At 44.6% G+C, this 15443-nt stretch overlaps 1 pseudogene; it reads left to right on the top strand.

Annotated features, from left to right (window-relative positions):
• Window positions 1-5314: 5314 nt before the first annotated feature.
• LOC126426964 (5S ribosomal RNA) lies at window positions 5315-5432 on the top strand (annotated as a pseudogene).
• The last annotated feature ends 10011 nt before the right edge of the window (window positions 5433-15443 follow it).

The following is a 15443-nucleotide window of genomic DNA, read 5'->3' as shown; positions in this document are numbered from 1 at the left end:
TTGTAACTTTGATCATTTATATACCTCACAATGGTGTATAAATGCACAAAATTATTTTCACATCCAACCATGTCTTGTGAGTGCTTCACTTTTTTGGTCAGACAGTGTATAATGGCGTCCTGTATAGGAAATTGAACCTTAATGGGAAAGGTCACTCTATTCGTGATTTAGGCTGTGGAGGCTGGCAAGGAGGGGGGGGTGGGGTGGGGGGGTGGGAGGTGTAACGTCTACATACATTGCAGTTGCGTAATGACTACATCCATTGCAGAATATCTTTGTTGCTGATCAATGGGTAGGCTACTTTCACTGTACATTATTGATGTCTACAGACTGTCTTTTCTTCTTCACCTTCCATTCCCCTCTGAGTTTGAACATGTCTGTTATCTTAAAAATAACAACAACAAACGTGTAAATCTTTTAATACAGTAGCCGGCCGCGGTGGCCGTGCGGTTCTGGCGCTGCAGTCCGGAACCGCGGGACTGCTACGGTCGCAGGTTCGAATCCTGCCTCGGGCATGGGTGTGTGTGATGTCCTTAGGTTAGTTAGGTTTAAGTAGTTCTAAGTTCTAGGGGACTTATGACCTAAGATGTTGAGTCCCATAGTGCTCAGAGCCATTTGAACCATTTTAATACAGTAACAATAAATTACTAATTTGTTAACACCAGTGTTTATTAAATAGCATTACTTCAAGGATACTGCAAACCAGAAGAAATATAGCATTGGAAAATTTGAGAAATGTGTATGTCATGCAATTGATTAGACCAAAAATTTTCAAAACTTTGGCAGTGTTATAATGTAATTGATATAAAATCAGATGTACATTCACTGTCAAGTATTTCACTTAACTGTGAATGTGAAAACAATACTACGGCTTTGAGAAGCATGTAAATGATTGGAAGCCGGCCGCTGTGACCGAGCAGTTCTAGGCGCTTCAGTCCGGAACCCCGCTGCTGCTACGGTCGCAGGTTCGAATCCTACTTCGGGCATGGATGTGTGTGACGTCCTTAGGTTAGTTAGGTTTACGTAATTCTAAGTCTAGGGGACTGATGACCTCAGATGTTAAGTCCCATAGTGCTCAGAGGCATTTGAACCATTGGATTGATTGGAATGCTGCTTGTTTCAGTCGTTTCAACTCTACTTTTGACGACGGTCAATCTTTCTGATATTTTTTTGTTTAGTACAAGGTGTTTTGCTTTCTGTTTTATGTAGATACTTTCTATTTTACGTTGGTCGCCTTCCTTGGACTCACGAACGTACGGGGTATGTTCTTGTCAGCAGGAACGGTCGGCCTATGAGCGTGCGCCTTTAGCTGGCTAGAGCGTGCGAGGTGCCGGGGCCAGCAGTGTATTTAACGCTAAATTCTTCTAGAATCTTCATATATAAATGATGCTCTAAGCCTTCCCCCCCTATTCTAATTCCGACTTTTGCAGTTGCACATGGATTAAAAAGAAACGCGAACTGACTGTAATCGACCCTGCAAGTGGAATAGAAGAGAGTTTGGCACCTGCAATAATTTAACTTCATAAATAAGTTAAATAGAGGAAAGTTTCATTAACGTAGTGAGAAATGAAAGGGTTGCTCTACCGATTAACAGAATGACAGTTCTGTCCAAAATAACAATATGACTTATTATGACTAAACTCAAAATAATAAACAAAACACATGAAACATTTACAATACATCAAACTGGCTCAAATTGGATACTCAAATAAATGCTGTGGAGGTGAAGTTGCCCTAAACTAGATTGTGACATTCATGATGAAATGGTATGTGGAGCCAATTCCTTGCAACTCAAATCTTAAGAGAAACACACAGCCAACCCAACATTAATTGCTACTACAGTAGTGAGAACTCAGACAATGAACACCCAAGACAGAACAAAGTTAGAAAAAGACGAACAGGTGCGCTCTGCTGAGCTCTGATTATCACCTAGGAAAATACCTAATCTGCCAGTGCTGCGGACATACATTACCAAGCTGTCTTCTTAACTGCAAGAACACGATCTGGCGTACTGGAGGCGATGGATGGTTGCTTCGACGTCCCATCATGGTGATGATAATGTCACGAGTATAGCCCGAAACAAATTATCCTGGTCTTTTTGTTCCAGACTAAAGACTTCCTAGCAATACAAATGCGCCTCTGAGGGAGACAAAGAAGGCTCGCCACACAATCACTGAGGGTACAGTGACTGATTTTAAAAAGCGAAGTCACACAGTAACTCCGATACAGTCAACTTTAGCCAAAACTGCTCAAGACAGACAACATAGGCTGCTTGTACGCAGAACGCTCAATTGCCAACTGTACATGGAAAGTTACGTTGAAGTCGGAACTTCAGCAACTTCGTCAAACAGTTACAATTAAATAAAAATATATTAGACAGCCAACGGAAGGCAGCCTGTCCAGAGCTGCGAGAGCTCAGTCTTGTAACCTACTCCGACCGAAAGGCGAGAGCCAACCCTCACAAGAGCACCCGTACAAATCGAACACAGAACATTCCCGCCCCCACGACAGTGGCCGTGGTTAAACGTTCCAATCAGCAACTCGAAAACCGGCGGAAAATTCCACTCTATTGCCGAAGCACTACCAGTGGAGATTCTTGGCGCCAATTTCTCCGATTTTGCTACGTCACGGAGCTATGCCGTGAGCAAGCTAATCACGGTTACGAATTTGCAGAAAACGCGGGAATTTGCCCTCCAAGACTGCTTGGGAACACAAGTCTTTCCCACGCCTCGCTGGTAGCCCGCCAGAAACGGTTTTCACTAAGTTTCTGCGAATTAATGGAATCTCTAGCCCAGCCGCTCCGTCAGGCCCCTGTGGGCGTGTCGCCACCGCTCTTATGACAATGTCGGCATCTGGAAAGCATCCACTCGACTCCCTCACACCCATCGGCTTAACCCTTTCAAGATCAGCAGTGCCCGCCTGTCATCGGACCACCCAGGTGACGAGAGAGGCTTTGTGGGAAGTCCGCGTGTGAAAGAATAGCGACTTTTCCAGGCATGCAATTAGAGAGGAAGATCGAATTACTCAGAGAAGTATGTGAGGGGGCTCATGCCACCACTCAAGCGTTCCCTGCTGGCGGTTGTGCTGGAACCCCAAAGTCTTAGCTGGTCTAGGGGTTCTAGGCGCGCAGTCCGGAACCACGGGACTGCTACGGTCGCAGGTTCGAATCCTGCCTCGGGCATGGATGTGTGTGATGTCCTTAGGTTAGTTAGGTTTAAGTAGTTCTAAGTTCTAGGGGACTGATGACCACAGAAGTTAAGTCCCATAGTGCTCAGAGCCATTCGAAGTCTTAGCCCCCGAGTAAATAACTGATTTGCCATTGTGTAGAGCCTTAATTTTCATTCTAGATTGTTCTCCATAAGTCGGCTAAAAGTTTGGAAACGGATATATGTACAAATATCAATGGAACTGATAAATTGTCCATTGGACGGACTTGCTTGGACACACCCTTGTTAGAGCTGCCTTCTTTCCTTGAAACGCCTCCGAAATTTTTGGCATTTAATTTATGGCAGTGGTGCATAGTTTCGTCATTAAGAATTTTAATGTACACTGTCTGATAAAAAGTATCCAGGACCTTCTAGTGGACCTAACCTTCCGCCTTTCTAACGGCCTCAACTGCGCTGGGGATAGTTCCAATGAGGTGTCCAAATGCCTGTGGAGAACTAGCAGCCCATTCTTTCCCAAGGGGAGACATGTGATAAGGTAGTGACGTTGAACAGTGGGGTCTGTATCGTAGACGAAGTCATCGAAAATGTTTTCCAACGAGGGAGGTCGGAACTGAGGACAGGACAATCCATTCCAGGAATGTTATTTTCAACAACAAACCGTTGACTCACGGATGTTACCTTATGACAGGGTGCATTTTCATGCTGATACGGAAATTCATAGTCTCCGAACTCTTTGTCTACTATAAGCAGTACACAGTGCTGTAGAATGTATTCACATCTTCTACAATTAGCGTTTTTCTTAGCCCAAAGGGGAGACTACACCCTAATCGAGAAAAATACCCCTGTACCATTGACACCATCTTCTCTGTGCATGACTGTTGGAACTACTCATGATGGCAGTTTACATTCTCCAGGCATTCGCCAAACCTAGACCGTTCCACAGGATTGCCACAAGGTGTATTGTGATTCATTACTCCATTCCACCCATTACCTGTCATCCATCGTCCAGTGACTCCACTCTCTACAGCAGCTCAAGCTTCGCTTAGTACTGACAACAGAAATTTGTGGCTTATGAGGAGCTGCTGGACCATTGCAGCCCATCCTTTTTAACTCGCTACACACAGTCAATACGCTATCTGTACCGAAGATAGCACTTTGGAGCTCACTACTGTTGCCTTCCGCTGATTTGGTGCTATTTTTAACAATGACTTCTGCAATGCTCGACGATCCCTCTCGGTCAGTACATGATGTCTGCTTAGCCTTGGTTTACCTGTGTTTGTTTCTTCACGTTTCAATTTCGCAATCACACTGCCAACACTCGACTTGAGCGCCTGTAGAAGGTCTGAAATGTCACTGATGGATTTGACACTCTGGTAACATCCAGTCATGAAATACTCCTGAGCAACTCATTTTACTTTAGCTGCTTCTCTACTAAGAAAATGCCAGTCGCCTCCTTTTAATCGGTGAGGTCCATCTTTCGTGACGTCTAGTGGTAAAGTACATATGGGAGTATGAGTATTTACGGTGAGAAAGCGTATCTCTCGTCTTTTACTTGGAGCTCAGGCCTCGTGGAATTGTGTCATCAGAAAGTTGTTCTTGGTACTAAAACCAACAGAATTCAGGGACATAATTCTGACTGGGGAGAAATCACGTATGGGGTTCCCCCAGGCTTAATCTTAGGTCCACTACTGTTTCTCATATATGTAAATAATTTACCGTCTACTGTACAACAAGCAGAATTGGTTCTTTTCGCAGACGACACCAGTATTGTAATCACTCCCAGTATATGTACAGAAATGGCAGAAATGGTGAACAAAGTTCTCAAAAGTATGACTGACTGGTTTTCTGAGAATGGTCTCACCCTGAATTTCACAAAGACAATTCGTATTCAGTTGTTCACCTCTAAGCTTACTGCACCAGTGATAAATGTAACACTTGGTGATGAAATAATACATAGGGTGGAAACTTCAAAATTCTTAGGTGTCCATATTAATGATAACTTAAATAGGAAAAAACACATTTTGGAACTCTTAAAACAACTTAGTTCAGCCACATTTGCACTTAGGATCATAGCAAATCCTTGGGAGAGAGAGAGAAATCAGTAAGTTGACATATTTTGCTTATTTTCATTCAGTAATGTCATGTGGGCCAACGGCCTTGCCCCAGTGGTAACACCGGTTCCCATCAGATCACCGAAGTTAAGCGCTGTTGGGCTGGGCTAGCAATTGGATGGGTGTCCATCCCGTCTACCGAGCTCTGTTGGCAAGAGGGGTGCATTCAGCCCCTGTGACGCAAACTGAGGAGCTACTTGACTGAGAAGTAGCGGCCCTGGTCTCGGAAACTGACATACGGCCGGGAGAGCGGTGTGCTGACCACATGCCCCTCCATTTCCTCATCCAGTGACGCCTGTGGGCTGAGCATGACACGGCGGCCGGTCGGTACCGTTGGGACTTCATGGCCTGTTCAGGAGGAGTTTACTTTTAATGTCTATGAAATAATGCGATCATCTCGTAGACACCTGTTTAAGGAGTTGGGCGTTCTGACTACTGCTTCACAATTTATTTATTCCCTCATTAAGTTTGTTGTAAATAATCCTCTACATTTCAAAAGGAACAATGTGGTATATATATATATATATATATATATATACATATACAGTACTAGAAGAAAAAATGACATTCATTACTCAACATTAAGGTTGTCTTAGCCCAGAAATGGGTGCACAACGCTGCAACAAAAATTTAATTTTTGACTACTTACTCAGTGATATAAAATGTCTAACAGACAGCAAGGTAAAATTTGAAAATAAATTGAAAAATTTTCTCCTTAACAACTCCTTCTATTCCGTAGAAGAATTATTATGTTTGTAACGAATAAAAGGTGGTGGGTAGGAATTGCTAACTCAGTCTGTATATCTTGTTTTCATTTCGGGGAAAAATGGAAGTAAAATGACTCGTTCCACATCTTAACGATTTATCGTGCAAAATGGTCCACGAAACATGAAAGTAACTAACTAACTAATTAATTAACTTCCAGCATACCTTGTATTCCTTTTAGGTTCTTAGGCATCATGATGTTGAGTCTTTTATTGGGAACATTGCTGCTGTTCCTCAGGCTCTTCCGTGGATCTCGAAGATACACTACTGGCCATTAAAACTGGTACACCACTAAGCTGACGTGCTACAGACGCGAAATTTAACCGACAAGAAGAAGATGCTGTGATATGCAAATGATTAGCTTTCCAGAGCATTCACACAAGGTTGGCGACGGTGGCGACACCTACAACGTGCTGACACGAGGAAAGTTTCCAACCGATTTCTCATACACAAACAGCAGTTGACTGGCGTTGCCTGGTGAAACGTTGTTGTGATGCCTCGTGTAAGGAGGAGAAATGCGTACCATCACGTTTCCGACTTTGATAAAGGTCGGATTGTAGCCTATCGCGATTGCGGTTTATCGTATCGCGACATTGCTGCTCGCGTTCGTCGAGATCCAATGACTGTTAGCAGAATACGGAATCGGTGGGCTCAGGAGGGTAATACGGAACGCAGTGCTGGATCCCAACGGCCTCGTATCAGTAGCAATCGAGATGACAGGCATCTTATCTGCATGGCTATAACGGATCGTGCAGCCACTTCTCGATTTCTGAGTCAACAGATGGGGACGTTTGCAAGACAACATCCAACAACACGAACAGTTCGACGACGTTTGCAGCAGCATGGACTATCAGCTCGGAGACCATGGCTGCGGTTACCCATGACGCTGCTTCAAAGACAGGAGCGCCTGCGATGGCGTACTCAACGACGAACCTGGGTGCGCGAATGGCAAAACGTCATTTTTTCGGATGAATCAAGGTTCTGTTTACAGCATCATGACGGCCGCATCCGTGTTTGGCGACATCGCGGTGAACGCATGTTGGAAGCGTGTACTCGTCATCACCATACTGGCGAACCACCCGGCGTGATGGTATGGGGTGCCATTGGTTACACGTCTCTGTCACTTCTTGTTCGCACTGACGGCACTTTGAAAAGTGGACGTTACATTTCATATGTGTTACGATCCGTGGTTCTACCTTTCATTCCATTCCTGCGAAACCCTACATTTCAGCATGATAATGTACGACCGCATGTTGCAGGTTCTGTACGGGCCTTTCTGGATAGAGAAAATGTTCGACTGCTGCCCTGGCCAGCACACTCTCCAGATCTCTCACCAATTGAAAACGTCTGGTCAATGGTGGCAGAGCAACTGGTTCGTCACAATACGCCAGTCACTACTCTCGATGAACTGTGGTATCGTGTTGAAGCTGCATGGGCAGCCGTACCTGTAAACACCATCCAAGTTCTGTTTGACTCAATGCCCAGGTGTATCAAGGGCGTTATTACGGCCAGAGGTGGTTGTTCTGGGTACTGATTTCTCAGGATCTATGCACCCAAACTGCGTGAAAATGTCATCACATGTCATTTCTAGTATAATATACTTGTCCAATGAATACCCGATTATCAGATGCATTTCTTCTTGGTGTAACAATTTTAATGGCCAGTAGTCTACATAAAGTTACGGACGCGAGTGTGCTTTCGCACTTTGGATCACGCCAGTGGATTCCCCGCCCCGATAGCTGGAACATCTACCAGAAGCACAAAGCCGGAATGGTAGGCTACACTGCGTAGGAATGCCGTATGTATCTGCGGCGCAGGGCGGCTGTAGTGAAGCGCGGAAGTTGCCGTATTTCACTGCTCGATTGGCCCCGCATGGCGGCGAGCCGCGAGGCGCGGCCAACAGAGACGCCCACTCAGGCCGGCGCGGTGGCGACTTTTTATCGGCTCGGCGCAGCCTGGAGCCCGGGGCCTCAGCTCGCTGTGGAAGTCTCGCTCGCAGCCAATTAAGCGTCTGGTCCGGCGGCGGCAGCTGCGCCGTAATTCCTGGCTGCGGTCGAGGGAGGCGCAGCGGAGACGAGCAGAGCAGGCGGCAGAGGCAGGGAGGCGCCGGCAGCGAGCGGTGGGCCCCGCGACACCAATTAGGGCCGCATTCCTCCGCAAACAGTCGCGCTGACGTCCCCGCGCAAGTATGCGCCGCGGGCCGCTAGCGAACTCGACCGGTTCCTCGCGTACGCTATCCTCTCCTGTTGACCGGACAACACGGGATGACGCAGCGGGAAGAAAGGACACCGGTTTCGCAGTCCGAGAGGTCACTGTTCGAACTCTGGTCGGATCCATCTCGGCTCGTTAACTGTTGCCCATTAAAATCGCAACGCCAGGGAGAATGGCTAATGTGGTGTCACCGCCAGACACCACACTTGCTAGGTCGTAACCTTTAAATCTGCCGCGGGCCGTTAGTATACGTCGGACCCCCGTGTCGCCACTATCAGTGATTGCAGGCCGAGCGCCGCCACACGGCAGGTCTAGTCTAGAGAGACTCCACTAGCACTCGCCCCAGTTGGACAGCCGACTTTGCTAGCGATGGTTCACTGTCTACATACGCTCTCGTTTGCAGAGACGACAGTTTAGCATAGCCTTCAGCTACGTCATTTATTACGACCTAGCAAAGCGCCATATTCAGCTACTATGTCTTCTGAACAGATAATATTGTGAATCATGTACCGTCAAGTGCGACGTTCATAATTAATGGATTAAAGTTAATTATCAAACCAATTACGTCCGCTTTCTGAATTCTAATTCCTTGTCGTGTTCCAGACCTCACGTCAGTATAGTTCTTCCCTTCTCAAGCCAGCCTGCGTGAGCTAAACGCGTGTCTTTCGGCCTCCTCTAGCAACACGGTGTTGGCTCTTCTGCCAACACAACACCTAATAACGACCTTTTACTTAAAAAAAAAGAAAAAAGAATTCTTATTTTGAAATGTGGTAGTACGCATCAGAACAAGACAAAAATGTCAAGTAAACATGGTCTCTAAAATGCATACCTTAAGAATAATGAGCACTTGTTCATCTTTGCTGCTGTGAAACACATCTCTTATACTTCAAGTCCTTTCTATTCCGAGTACAAACGATCTTCGGAATCCAGTAAACAAATTATGAAACATGCCTGTGCAATTGTCCACGAATACAGCAAGCGTTAAATACCTGTTAGTGGTGTTACTGTAAAGGTAAGACCGCAGAGAGCGGAACTGCACTGTGGCACTGTTTACTACTCGTATACCGTATTTCAACAGCAGCGGCGCGACAATACGCAGCAAATTTTGTACGTAAGTCATTCGGCAACCTCCTAGAAAAATGGACGAAAGTGACATGGACGAGATAATAGTTCTCTTTCTTACGCGAGGAAGAAGACAATGAATTTATATACGTGAGCGTTGGTGATCTTGGAAAGACTAGCGATGCAGAGAAATTTTCACGATTGAGTGAGCAACAGAACTGAAAACGAACACCTTGGGTATACCAGGCACGAAAGAATAATTACCAAGCACGAGAGTTCAGCTGCCTCACGTAATTGCAGGAGACGAAGCTTTTCGATTAGAAACCTGTTTGATCACATCTTATCCTGCTACACAGAAAAAAAAATGGTTCAAATGGCTCTGAGCACTATGGAACTTAACTTCTGAGGTCATCAGTCCCCTATAACTTAGAACTATTTAAACCTAACTAACCTAAGGACATCACACACATCCTTACCCGAGGCAGGATTCGAACCTGCGACCGGAGCGGTCGCGTGGCTCTGTTGCTCATTCTGATCGTGAAAATATCTCTGCATCGCTAGTCTTTCCGAGATCACTAACATTTACAATTAGACAACCAATCGAAAAGAGCATAGGGTTACAGACATTACTATTTCAGAAAACGCTTTTCGAATACTGTACCAAAATTTTAGCATTTAGTATCGCAAGAGCTGACTCGGCCCAAAAACATGTAGATGGTTCGAATGGCTCTGAGCAGTCGCGCGGTTCCGGACTGAAAAACATGTAGAGAACGTGATTCCTGCCACTAGTGCCTTTCACAGCTTGCTCAGACACGATACAGAGTTACAAACTTCCTACGTGCTGGAATAGTTGCAGGTCAGAAACTTCTGTTACTCAGTACAACGAAAAACCGGCGAAGTTGCAAGTTTCGTCTTTTTAATCACTCTATTACATGTTTCGGGCCGGGATCTATTTTCAGACCATCGTAACAGATAGTAAAATTGGTATTTCCGAAAACGCAAGACCCATGTCAAATATGTACAGACGAACAGTTTAAGCGTACACGGATCTGTTATCTGTATGCGCTGTAACTGTTCGTTTGCACATTTCTGTCATGGATTTCGTGTTTTCGGAAATACAAGTTTAACTATCTGTTATGATTTGAAAATAGGTCCGGGCCGGAAACAAGTAATCGAGTGAATAAAAAAATTGAAGTTTGCAACTTCGGCTAATTTTTTGTTGTACTAACGATAGAGTATTGTTCGACAGTCAAGAGACTTAAGAGACACGTGACCTTCCTCACATAAGAGGCAATTTCGTAAATAATGCTATCCAGATACGAGATAGATTCAAAGATTATTTCAGTTCCCCGCAATGTATACCACTTGCCATTAAAATTGCTACATCAAGAAGAAATGCAAACGATAAACGGACAAATTTAATATACTAGAACTGACATGTGATTACATTTACACGCAATTTGGGTGAATAGAACCTGAGAAATCAGTACCCAGAACAACGACCTCTGGCCATAATAACGGTCTTGATACGCCTGGGCATTGAGTCAAACAGAGCTTGGATGGCGTGTACAGGTACAGCTGCCCACGCAGCTTCAACACGATACCACAGTTCATCGAAAGTAGTGACTGGCGTATTGTGACGAGCCAGTTTCTCGGCCACCATTGACCAGACGTTTTCAATTGGTGAGAGATCTGGAGAATGTGCTGGCCAGAGCAGCAGTCGAACATTTTCTGTATCCAGAAAGGCCCGTACAGGACCTGCAACATGCGGTCGTGCATTATCATGCTGAAATGTAGGGTTTCGCATGTATCGAATGAAGGGTAGAGCCACGGGTCGTAACACATCTGAAATGTAACGTCCACTGTTCAAAGTGCCGTCAATGCACACAAGAGGTGATCGAGACTTGTAACCAATGGCACCCCATACAATCACGCCGGGTGATACGCCTGTATGGCGATGACGAATACACGCTTCCAATGTGCGTTCACCACGATGTCGCCAAACGCGGATGCGACCATCATGATGCTGTAAACAGAACCTGGAATCATACGACAAAATGACGTTTTGCCATTCATGTACCCGGGTTCGTCATTGAGTACACCATCGCAGGCCGTCCTGTCTGTGATGCCGCGTCAAGGGTAACCGCAGCCATGGTCTCCGAGCTGACAGTCCATGCTGCTGCAAACGTCGTCGAACTGTTCGTGCAGATGGTTGTCGTCTTGCAAACGTCCCCATCTGTTGAGTCAGGGATCGAGACGTGGCTGCACGATCCGTTACAGCCATGCAGATAAGATGCCTGTCATCTCAACTGCTAGTGATACGAGGCCGTTGGGATCCAGCACGGCGTTTCGTATTACCCTCCTGAACCCACCGATTGCATTTTCTGCTAACAGTCATTGGAACTCGACGAACGCGAGCAGCAATGTCGCCACACGATAAACCGCAATCGCGTTAGGCTACCATCCGACCTTTATCAAAGTCGGAAACGTGATGGTACGCATTTCTCCTCCTTACACGAGGCATCACAAAAACGTTTCACCAGGCAACGCCGGTCGACTGTTGTTTGTGTATGAGAAATCGGTTGGAAACTTTCCTCATGTCAGTACGTTGTAGGTGTCGCCACCAGCGCCAACCTTGTGTGAATGCTCTGAAAAGTTAATCATTTGCATATCACAGCATCTTCTTCCTGTCGGTTAAATTGCGCGTCTGTAGCACGTCATCTTCGTGGTGTAGCAATTTTAATGGACAGTAGTGTAGTTTGGTCTGGCAAAAGGAAATGGTAAACAGGGGTGTTGTGGAAGAGAAAATAAGTTGTAAAACTGTAATATTAAGCATGAACTCATTAAAAATAAAGATCTGTTCGTCCGTTTCAGAAAACAAAAAAAAAATTAATTTGTAGGTATTCGTGCGTTATGATTGCACGCCTTTCCTTGGCAATTTCATTCGAAATTTTGCTCTTTCTGATATTATTCATATAATGTTCATTTTTACTCGTTTTGTAAATAAAACCACCTTTTCTTGCTGCAACTTAGTTTATTTTTCACAGATCGTTTCATCTTTTTCTTGCTGTAAGGCATCTTCTGTGGGATCTATAACGATACAGTTTTATTTTTATTTTTAGATTATCAAGCAGTTCACGTCGCGTTATTTTTATGTAAATAAGTAATTACAGTGTGCTACGATCTGCGCGTCCTCTCATCTGGTCTGGAGATCGCACTGCCACTTTATTTCCGAAACATAAGCATAATTTCGGAAATAAAGTGGTAGTGCGACCTCCAGACTAGATGAGAGGAAACGCAGATCACAGCAAACTGTAATTATTTATTTACATATAAACGTGACGTGAACTGTTTGATAATCTAATAATAAAAAACTATGTCGTCATAGATCCCATTGAAGATGTCTTAGAGCAAGAAAAAGACAAACCCCCCTGGGAAAAATAAATTAAGATGCAGCAAGCAAAGACGGTTTTATCTACGAAACACGTATTTCTGTGCTCGCTGCGGAGGATGGCCACACAAAAATACTTGTCAATACACATTTTAAAGGGCATATAACTCTGGTTACCAAGTTTCCAACAGTTAACTTTTCGTCGTCTAACACCATTTAGGTAAATAACCTTTCATCTCGCACGTCAAAAGACCTACGATCTGAACGACTTGCAGAATCGGGACACACGCCATACCGTACCAGCGACAACGTAACTACGCGACGCCCCATGGCGCGTCACAGTTGGCCAGTAGGTCAACTTTGCCTCGCAGTGCCGCTGCCACGCAGTGCATTCTGTCTCGTACAGTTCTACCTTTTTGTACCCGTGGTCTAGGGGTAGCGTCTTTGATTCATAATCAAAACGTCTTCGATCCCGGGTTCGAATCTCGCCACTGCTTAAATTTTGATTAATAATCAGCATTGGCGGCCGCAGACTTCCGGCATAAGAAGTCACCCGTCATTCTGCCAATGGCCTTGTCAAAGAGGTTCAGGGCACTCTCTTGTCCTAGGGGTGGGAAACTGCCCCTAAAGGCATCAGCAATGATCAACGGCATTGGGATGAAGAATGCAATGAAAACCACTGCATTAAACACACGTAACGTGTATGCACAGCTGATATGGGCTGTAATTGAAGAAGTGTCATGCTGATCTCACCATCGACAAAAGATTCCGGGATAGTCCCCCATTCGGATCTCCGGGAGGGGACTGCCAAGGGGGAGGTTACTATGCGAAAAAGATTGAATAATAAACGGAACGATAAACTTCTACGTGTCGGGACGTGGAATGTCAGAAGCTTGAAGGTGGTAGGAAAACTAGAAAATCTGAAAAGGGAAATACAAAGGCTCAATCTAGCTATAGTAGAGGTCAGTAAACTGAAGTGGAAAGAAAACAAGGATTTCTAGTCAGATGAGTATAGGGTAATATCAACAGCAGCAGAAAATGGCATAACAGGAGTAGGATTAGTTGTGAATAGGAATGTAGGAGAGAGAGTGTGTTACTGTGAACAGTTCAGTAATAAGGCTGATTTTATCAGAATCGACAGTAAACCAACACCGACAATGAAAGTTCAGGTATACATCCCGACGTCGCAATCTGAAGATGTAGTGATAGAGAAAGAGTGCGAGGATATCGTAAGGGTAATACAGAATGTAAAAGGATATGAAAACATTATAGTCATGGGAGACTGGAATGCAGTTGTAGAGGAAGGAGTAGAAGAAAAGGTTACAGGAGAATATGGGCTTGGCACATGGAATGAGAGAGGAGAACGCATAATTGAGTTCTGTAGCAAGTTTCAGCTAGTAATAACGAATACTCTGTTCAAGAATCGCATGAGAATGAGGTGTACTTGGAAAAGGCCGGGTGATACGGGAAGATTTCAGTTAGATTACATAATGGTCAGACAGAGATTCCGAAATCGGATACTGGATTGTAAGGCGTACCCAGGAGCAGATATAGACTCAGTTCACAATGTAGTAGTGATGAAGATTAGGCTGAAGTTTAAGACATTCGTCAGGAAGAATCAATACGCAAAGAAGTGGGATACAGAAGTACTAAGGAATCAGGAGATACGGTTGAAGTTCTCTAAGGCTGTAGCTACAGCAATAAGGAATAGCGCAGTAGGCAATACAGTTGAAGAGGAATGGACATCTCTAAAATCGGCCATCACAGAAGTTGGGAAGGAAAACATTGGTACAAAGAAGGTAACAGAAGAAATATTTCAATTGATCGATGAAAGGAGGAAGTACAAAAATGTTCCGGGAAACTCAGGAATAGAGAAATACAAGTCGCTGAGGAATGAAATAAATAGGAAGTGCAGGGTAGCTAAGACGAAATGGGTGCAGGAACAATGTGAAGACATCGAAAAAGAAATGATTGTCGGAAGGACAGACTCAGCATACAGGAAAGTCAAAACAACCTTCGTTGACATTAAAAGCAAGGGTGATAACATGAAGGGTGCAACGGGAATCCCACTGTTAAATGCAGAAGAGAGAAAGAATAGGTGGAAAGAGTACATTGAAGGCCTCTATGAGGGGGAAGATTTGTCTGATGTGATAGGAGATAGGGGACCCAGCACTAGAATCGGAGTTTATAATAGCTTTGGAGAACTTAAGATCAAATAAGGCAGAAAGGATCGATAACATTCCATCATAATTTCTAAAATCATTGTGGGAAGTGGCGAAAAAACGTCTATTCACGTTGGTGTGTAGAATGAGCCTGGCGACATACCATCTGACTTTCAGAAAAGCATCATCTACACAATTCCGAAGATGGCAAGAGCTGACAAGTGCGAGAATTATCGCACAATCAGCTTAACATCTCATGCATCCAAGTTGTTTATAGGAATAATATACAGAAGAATGGAAAAGAAATTGAGGGTGCGCTAGATGACGATTTGTTTGGCTTTAGGAAAGGTAAAGGCACGAGAGAGGCAATTGTGACGTTGTGGTTAATAATGGAAGAAAGACTGAAGAAAAATCAATTCACGTTCGTAGGATTTGTCGACCTGCAAAAAGCGATCGACAATGTAAATGGTGCAAGATGTTCGAAAGTCTGAGAAAAGTAGGGGTAAGCTATAGGGAGAGACGAGTCATATACAATATGTACAACAGCCAGGAGGGAATAATAAGAGCCGCGCGG

This window comes from Schistocerca serialis, chromosome 1, assembly GCF_023864345.2.
Source record: "Schistocerca serialis cubense isolate TAMUIC-IGC-003099 chromosome 1, iqSchSeri2.2, whole genome shotgun sequence".
In the NCBI taxonomy this organism is placed as follows: domain Eukaryota; kingdom Metazoa; phylum Arthropoda; class Insecta; order Orthoptera; family Acrididae; genus Schistocerca; species Schistocerca serialis.
This window is presented reverse-complemented; position numbering and strand designations above follow the sequence as displayed.